Source organism: Octodon degus, unplaced genomic scaffold (genome assembly GCF_000260255.1).
Source record: "Octodon degus isolate 3935 unplaced genomic scaffold, OctDeg1.0 scaffold00108, whole genome shotgun sequence".
Classification (NCBI taxonomy): domain Eukaryota; kingdom Metazoa; phylum Chordata; class Mammalia; order Rodentia; family Octodontidae; genus Octodon; species Octodon degus.
In genome coordinates, this window is record NW_004524684.1 from 1 (window position 1) to 6,468 (window position 6,468).

Here is a 6,468-nt window from a genome sequence, read left to right on the forward strand (position 1 = left end):
CACACACACACACACACACACACACATAAATAAAATTTTTTTAAAAATCCCTTTGGGGCCGGGCAGATGGCTCAGTGGAATAAGCACTTCCCTGGCAAGCGCAGGGCCAGAGTTCAATCCCCGGTTCCACACAAAAAGAAGAAAAAAAAAAATCATTTATTTATTTGGTGCAGGATCTTGCTCTGTAACACCCACTCATAGTGATTCTCCTGTCTCAGCCTCCCCAGTGCTGTGATTATAGGTATGTGCCACAACGCCCAGTTTTGGTGGCTGTCTCACCATGGGGCCAGTGCGGCATGCAATACAGGGGACTGAACTCGGATCCTTGCACTTGCCAAGCAGGCATTTAGACCACTGAGCTATCTTCCCAAGCCCAAAAGGAAGATTGTTAATTGAACACATGCAACTCAATGGCAGAGTTCATGCTTAGCATGTACAAGGCCTTGGCTCAATGCCTAGTGCCTAAATAACAACAAAACTGAAACCAAATGACAAAATAGATACATGAAAATATTTGCATATATACCACTACAGTCAAGATACAGACTAGTTCCATCTCACAAGTGTCCTTTCTATTGTCCATTTATAATCACACTATTCCCTTCTATCTAATCCCTAGCAGTTGCTAATCTCTAGCTATATAATTTTGTTATTTCAAGAATTTGTACAAGTGCAGTCATGCAGTATGCAACATTTGATAGTGGTTGCTTTTTGCTTCAACATAATTCTTCTGAGGTTCATTCAGATTTTTACATATATCAATAGACTGGTTTTTCATTACTGAATAATATTCCTTGGAGTGGATATTCCAGGGTTCGTTTAAACATTAACATTCATTGCATTCATTGAAGGACATCTGAGTTCTTTCCAGTTTTGTTCTTTTTTTTTTTTTTTTCCTTTTTGGTTGTCACACATAAAGATACTATAAAATTCATGTATTGATTTTTGAGCAAACCGACAATTCTCTGGGATAAATTTCTCAAGAGTGAGATTTGGGAGTAATGTCTTTCATCATTAGTTTCATAAGTGAAATCAGTGCTTTGCCACTGAGTGAGGTGTGGAAACTTCAGTTTAGATCCTTTTTCTCTCTTCAAATATCCTTGAATACTTGACTGGATGGTGTTATAACTTTTAATCAAATATTTAGAAGCTCATAAGGAGATTTTATTGCATTTATGTTTCTATAATATATATTATGAAAAGAGCATATATATGTGTGTGTGATATGCATGTACATATATATGCTCTTTTTTTCTTTTAAAATTTTCAGAGTTCCTTCTTTTATCACATTAGCTTGTTTGCCAGACTTCCTTTAGCCATTCTGTAAAGTTAGGTCTGCTGGTGACATAGCTGAGTTTTGTCTTCATTTTCACTTCATTTTTGAGTGATAGTTTGCCAGCTCTGTTTGGCAGTGTGCTGTTCAGCCCGGAGGAAGGAGCCTACCTGGGCAGCCTTCTGTTGCTAGGCTGCAGATTGAGGCACTGTGCTGGGTCCCTTTCTGGGGCTGGGTGTGGAGTTGGGGGACTCCTGCCCCTGGGTTACTCCTCCAGGCCTGCGGCTCCTCAGGGGCCCCCGTCCTGCGTCTGCCTTTGCGCTTTCCCTTTTTTGCCTCTTATATTATTTCAAGGGTTTGTAGTTGTCCTTAGCAAGGAAGAAAAATAAATATGAACCTGTGCCATCCTGTCTAGACTGGAAGTTCTCCTGTATTTATTTATTTTTCTAACCCTCTCTGTCAGCTTCTTATTAATTTTGATTATCAAATACATTCCAGGGTAACTCCAGGCTCAGTTGAATAAGAAGCCTTCTATAAATCATACAGTGCTAAAAAGATTAAATAATATTTGACATAGTATAGTTTACTATTATTATTTAGAGAGCTTTTTGCTGACAAAGATTAAATCCTTCTAAGACATTAATTTACTGGCTGCAGAATATTCTAATTTATGCTTCTTTGCCAAAACTAGACACTATAAATCATTTTCTGCATTTGAGAACCTAACAATTGGAATGATTCTTCTGTATGTGTTTTCTTGGAGTGATAGGCTTGTCATGGACTCCTCAGTACCTGGATGATGAGCACTAGTCCCACCTCTGCCTTTGCGATGCCGGCCCATAAATGCTGAGCTAGGGCGGAACACTGTCACTGTGCAGAGGTGTCTGTCACTTCCACACTGCCCATCTCAGATTGTGAGCATATCGGTGCTAGCTTCCAGACGTGGGCTTATCATAAGGTTGAGCAAAGAAGTATATATGTGCTTGCTATAATCCTTTTCATCTTTGAATCTACAGTATCTAAAATAAGTTCTCATGAGTTCCATGGATATGCAGTTAGAAGTAAAAAATAGATAAGGACTGAATAATAAAGAGAAAGGTGGGTATTCTTGTATTTAAGCATGTATAGAAATAATTTTCCAAAGGTTTCACATGTATTTTTTCAAATATTTTCATTCAGTAGTACAAATTACTGCATGTGAGATCAAAGTGTTGGCCATATATCTTTGTTCTTTTTCCAGTTTTGCTTTAGTAAAAGAAAATATTTTAGTAAACTAGAAAAGTCCTTTTAGGTTTGTGTTTTATTTATATACTACCATATGTAATATTCTCCTGAACTGTGTGTTTGTATTGAGTTTCTAAGTACTGTAATTTTCATTTAATCAGGTCAAGGAATGAGGGTTTTTGTAATGTGAAATAAAATACTAATTTAATTACTTCCTTTAGATTTAGATTTTTTGTTTATTTTTTCTGTATCCTACCTCCTCCCAAAATTGGACAATCACTCATTAATAATTTAGAAGTAATTTTAGGCTGATGCATCTTGAAGTGAAACTGTATCTTTTGCACAGTGTACATGATTAATTTATTCATGGGATTCTAATAGAACTGAAAGTGACTTTAAGGAACTATTTGTTCTGATATTTGATCTTTGTTCTTGTTTTTTTTTTTGGGGGGGGTACCAGAGATTGCGCTCAGGACCTTGCACTTGCCAGGCAAGCGCTTATTCTAAGGAGCTGTCTCCGCGGCCTTTATATTTGGTCTTTGTATACTAGTGAAACTAGTAAAATTAAGATACCTGAAAGTTTGTTTGAAATTTAAATTTAGTTTAGAGATTTTATATTTTTCTATGAAAATTGTAAAAGAATAATTTACAATTAAAAATATGTGTGTGTGTATATATATATATATATATATATATATAATTAGAATCACAGAAAATTTTTAAGGAAATGCCAGTGGTAAAGTAAAAGGTAATTAATTTTTCTTCTATTTTAGCAACACACGTAGGAAGGAGGTTTACCTTTAATGATAATAGGACTTTAGGGCTGGGGAGATAGCTCAGCGGCATAAGCACCAGCCTGGCAAGAGCAAGGTCCCATGCTCAATCCCTAGTACTGCAAAAAATAAAAAATTAAGACCTTTAAAAAAAAAAAAGTTAAACGTATGATTTTCAAGAGATTATTAATCTATTTTTCTAAATTAGTCTTTTATATGAAAATAGATTGCAGTTAACATAGTTTGCTATTGGAGATTGTCCTCACTCTTTCCTGTAAATCTTCTAGTTCACTGAAGCCCATGCTCTCTGTGCAGTTCTGCCTGTCTCTAAACTGGGAACAGTGCAGAATTTGTCTTACCTTGGCCTTCAGCAGCAGTTCTCTTCCAAGGGGCCCTTTGGCTGCTCATCCTGTTCTGCATCCTGTCCCTTCATAATAAAGGACCTCAGGTCCTGCATTGTATCATTAATCAGTAACCCTTTCTGTGAATCTTTTTTAAGTGTGTGTGTGTGTGTGTGTGTGCGCGCATGCACATGCACCCAGGCTGCTGTCAACCTGCCTTCTTCTTTCTTTTTAATTAGTACATTTCATTCCTTAGTGTCTGCAGTGCATTGGTTCTGGGAGCTCTGTGGATACCACAGTCAACTGGTGCTTGGACTCTTCCATAAAATTACGCATGTTTGCTTATAACCTGTGTCTGTCTTCCCGTGTACCTTGACTCATCTCTAGATGACTTCTGATTCCTAGCATAGTACATGTATCCAGACAGTTGTTATACTGTATTGGTAAGGGCTGATGACAGGAAAAATGTGTAAAGATGCACAACTGTTGTTGAGAGTGGTTGGATGAGAGGTGGATGCAAAGCCTGTACAGGGGTCAGCTGTATCTGCTTGCCACGTTTTCTGTCCTTTTGACTTTACTATCTGCTTTTATTTTAGATTTAGTCTTCCTAAACAGTTGGATTTTTAAAATCAATCTCTGATTTCTGTTTAAAGTAGTTTCCTTTAATAATAATTATTAATGGAATTTTGTTTGTAACTAGTACCTAAGCTACTTGATTAAAATGTCAATAAACTACCTGATATTTTTTTCTCCCATTTCATACGTTGCCTTGTCATTTTACTGATACTTGTCTGTGAAGAAGCTGTTGAATTTGATGGCATTGCCCTTGTTTATTTTTGCTTGTTCTTTGGGAATTTTATTGAAAAGTCATTTTCAGTATTATGAAAGAGCTTTCCCTCTCTTTTGCAATAAGTTTAATGGCTTCCTGTTTTACATCTAAACATCCTCATTCTGTTTCTTATGGCCCTGAGGATTGAACCAAGGCCTTTGCCCTGAGCTATATTCTCAGCTTTTTTTTTGGTGGAACTGGGGATTGAACTCAGGCCTTTGTGCTTGCCAGGGAAGCATTTATCCTACTGAGCCATCTCCCTGGCCCTACTCAGCCTTTTTTAAACACCAGTTAATTAAGTAATTAAGTAATTTTGAGACAGGTTCTCACTAAATTGTTAAGTGCCCAGGCTAGGCTCAGAATTTTATACCTCCTGCCTCCAGCTTCTCTTCTCTGGGATTACAGGTTTGTGTCACCATATCTGGACCTTTAAATCTTTTTGTTAATTCTTATGAGTATGGTATAAAATAAGAATCCAGTTTCATGATTTGTCTGTGCATATCTAGTGTCCCAGTATCATTTACTAAGGAGAGTCTCTTCTTCGTGCTGTGTTCTTAGCATCTTTGTATGTGGGTGATTTTATTTCTGGACTGTCAGTTCCATTCCATTGATCTACGTGTGTTTTTAGGCTTGTGCCTATTTTGATTGCTTTGTAATGTAATGTGGTTGTGATATCTCATCTTGTTTTTTCTCAAGATTGCTTTAGCTGTGGGGGTGGTTTTGTGATTTGATATGAATTACAGGATTTTTTTTCTATTTCTATGAAAATATAATTGAATTTTGCTAGGAAATTGCATTGAATGTTTTGATCATTTTGATAGTATAAACACTGCAACAGTATGACCTTTGCTGTCCATGAACACATAGCATCCTATTCGTGTCTTCTTGAATTTCGTGTCTTGTAGTTTGCAGAGTATAACCTCCTTGGTTAAATTCATTCCAATCTTTGATGCTATTAAATAAGATTGCTTTCTTAATTTCTCTTTTGGATGGTTCATGGAATATGTATAGATAGGCAACAATTTTTGTTTGTTGGTTTTTATATCCTGTGACTATACTGAAGTCATTTATAAGTCTTAAACATTTTTCAGTTTTTTTAGTACATGTGTGTAGTACATGATTCATTGTGAAGAGTTGGTATGTGTACGTAGCACATCTCAATTCTACCCTTCTCTAATATTTAAAACATTTCTGCATGACTGATGGATCCTTATTTATATGTTTTCGTTTTAAAAATTGGAACTCAGATTGACCTTTTTGGAGGTCTATTGCTTATAAATAGCAGAAGATAGATCTCCCTAGCTTTGTATGTTCTCTTAACTGCATTTTCTGTTTTGCTGAAATCAGAAGATCCATATCTGCCCCCCATCCCAGTGGGCACTGGTGGGCAGTCCTGCACACAGGGCAGCCTCCGCCCTCAGCTGCCCTCTCCTCACTCTGTCACAGTGATCCCTGGGTCCATGTGCATCCTGCCTACCCACAGATCACCTCTGTACTTACAAGTTTCAAAAAGTAACTGTTATTCAGACCATGTTCTGGGATCCTCTGAAACAAAACTGTATGAGAAGGAAATTTTAAAAATAAAATGGAAATTAGAATTTAAGTAGAGCATATGCCCACTTTCAAAATAGTGGAGTGAAAACATATAATGCAGTACAACAAAAGCCAACAGAAGAACAAAGACACAAAAAAGTTGACATGAAAGTAGAAATAAAATTTTATGAAGTTTTTAGATACAGTAAAAGCGAATAGAGTATGTGGTACAACTGAAAGATAAAAGTTGTTAGGTGATCATAAAAATTAAATCCCAATACAAGTTTGCGTGAGAACTGCCTAAAGTTAAGAAAATATAAACTGCCAGGCATGGTAGTGTATGCTTGTAATCCTAGCTGCTAGGAAGGCAGAGACCTGAGGATTATAAGTTTCAGACAGGCCTGGACAGTTTAGCAAGCTCTGTCTCAAAATAAAAAATATGCACCGGGGATGTAGCCCAGTGACTGAGCAACTGGTTTCAAAAGGGGGTGGGGG